The 2650-nt window shown below is 38.0% G+C and overlaps 1 long non-coding RNA gene across 1 annotated transcript; it reads left to right on the forward strand.

Moving 5' to 3' along the window:
• Window positions 1–267: 267 nt before the first annotated feature.
• Window positions 268–2078, forward strand: LOC121134252. The gene is made up of 3 exons (XR_005871317.1): window positions 268–395; window positions 668–727; window positions 1884–2078. It is a non-coding gene; the product is annotated as an uncharacterized LOC121134252 (long non-coding RNA).
• The last annotated feature ends 572 nt before the right edge of the window (window positions 2079–2650 follow it).

Here is a 2650-nt window from a genome sequence, read left to right on the forward strand (position 1 = left end):
TGTGCTGAATCACAATGAGTCCCTCCTCATTATGTTTGCATACACCCCTCTCCCCAACCATAAAACTCTACTCCCTGTTTTACAAATATATCACTGTCTGAGAAAATCCTTACTATTGCTCTATGTTCCCAGACCAGGCTTGCCTTCCAGGGTGAGGCGTTCTCACTAGGGAATGAAGTCATACAACTAGTCAGTGGTGAACTGAGGATTCGGAACTAGAATGCTAATGTAGTGTTCTCAGTGACTCAATAGAATGTCATTTGTTGGCATGTCTAATTGTATTCTAGTCATACCTAGTAAACATAGAGTTAAGTTGACATAAATGAAAGCTGAAGTTACTGAATATAGACACTGAAAAGGATATGATGTATTTCTGCATCAGAGCTTCAAGACTGGTATGAAATAGTCATTTTCCACAGGGGGAATGATTTGAGTAAAAATGAGCACTCACATAGATGGAGTAATACCCAGACAGCAGGCCTTACAGTGATACCAGTGACAAACAGAAGCAGGAAATCTGCACTATCCATGATTCCTTGCCCTATGCCTTAGACTATCATCTTCCAGTGCCAAATTATGTGTGAAATGTGAAATATTTTAATAGAAGCCTCACATGTCTCAAGTCACCATTGAGATTTTGTTTTTTAATTCTTATTTTATATTTAAGGACATGAGAATGCAAGCCACAGGAAACTGGACAAAAGGGTCATCTCACATCTTTACTTTGGTAAAGTAAACCATTCAGAATTTAGTTACCTGAATTTCTCCCTAGGTTACCCAGAAAGCCTTCACTATGGCTGATATCTGGTTTCATTGTTATGTGAGTCATTGTTTTATTGTTAATGTGTATTCCACATAAGCAGTGCTGTGGTGGATCCTTTATCTCTTATGGAGTGGAGGCCACTACTCTATTTTATAGAAAACCAGCTTCTGTTATGCAAGGAGAGAAGGAATAATCCCATCATTTTGATGACAGCCTGTTCAACTGCTACCAGGGGATAGGGGTGACTCAGAGAAAATGGGGTGCTAGAGTATTTGGCAGTGTGGTTATCACAGTCTGTCAGCTTACATGCTTACAGAATTTATTTATTTACATAAAAATAATATATTTTGATTTATCTAGTCATTGATTTTGTCATTAAATATGATTTGTAACAAGGCATTAATTATTTATGTACTTTTATCTGAAGAAAAAATCTGCTGAAATGACTACTTCAGCAAATTCACAAGACACCCTTCATACGTAATCTTTTCATTCTGAGGATTTTGTATAATTGCTTCAATTTCTATGTAGAATACCAGAAAGAGTTAGAGATTCAACTCCTAAGGCAGAATCTTGGACTGGGAGCCAATGAATTCACATAGCACTAACACTAGAGCTAGTTTATAGGGGCACCATGATGTTTTAAAGTGAGAATTTTATTCTTGGTAATACTTGTAACTTTAATTTATAACTTTGTATAATATAATAAAATTTTTAGAGAATGTAGTACCTGGATGGTATTCATTGGTAAGGAAAGGTGCATTTTTGCTGTGGTAATGATAAAAACAGTCACCATGCACTTGAGTACCCTAGCTGTTTTATACATCCTCCCTAGTTTATTGCCGTTAATCACCTTATGAGATACATAATCTCTTTGCCTCTATTGTACAAATGTGAAGATTGATGCACAGATTAACTGAGATAAATAGCTTGGTTAAACTCAAATAGACACTAAGAGGCATAATTATTGCATCTGCTACATTTCACCACTTGCCACTTGTGTCTACTAAGTATTGAGCACTGACTTTGGGTCTACAAAAGTGTTGAGGACTAGATCACAGTAAATCTCTATTTCTTGCCCCAAGGCACTTCCCAAAACTCAGGGGCTGTCTTCCCACAGATGGCCTGGCACCATAGAGATAACCCATCACTTGACAATGCTTCATTATCACCCGCACTCTCTGGTGAAATCTCCTGCTCATCGCTTATCAAACATTTCCTGCTTCTGACAGCTCCCTGCCTCATTCCTCAGAGCCTCCTGTCTACAACCTCCAACATTCCTCTGCCACATGCACTGCCTCATTCACCTATATAAGCTCGTATGAAATTCTCAGTAAACAGAGCTTGATCAGCCTGGTTGTCTTGCTTTCATTCTCCATGTCTCCTGTCCCCCATTTGTCTCCCCCCAGGATAGCCCACAGTAGACTTGGCCCGGGTGCGGGGGTTGGGGCACAAGAGTGAGTGCTTTTCATCTGTCTGACACAGATAAAGCAACTAAATCTCATATTATGTATGTTACAGATGAGACAACTGGCATGCATGGTAATTAAATTAATTTCCTATGGTGTCATGATACCTTTTCTTCAAACTAATAATGGAATGCAAATGTTAGTATGATAAAGGATGTTTCATTTTGGTTTTTTTCTCTGGACTTCAAATTGTTTACCCTAGTGACTCTGTGTTTGTAAGTCATCTCACCTTGTACCGAGTCTTGTGCTCTTAGAAGAACTTGTTGAGCCTCCAGTGGAAAGTTTTATAAATTTCAGGATTAAAATCATACATAATTATGTTTAAATTTAAGGCCTTATCCTGCTCTTAGTTTATGTACAAATCAAAAGCAATACCTTCTTTCTAGAATCTAATCAAATGGATTTGGTGTTCTGGGTC

The sequence above is a fragment of the Mesocricetus auratus genome, unplaced genomic scaffold (assembly GCF_017639785.1).
Source record: "Mesocricetus auratus isolate SY011 unplaced genomic scaffold, BCM_Maur_2.0 Super-Scaffold_4256, whole genome shotgun sequence".
NCBI lineage: Eukaryota > Metazoa > Chordata > Mammalia > Rodentia > Cricetidae > Mesocricetus > Mesocricetus auratus.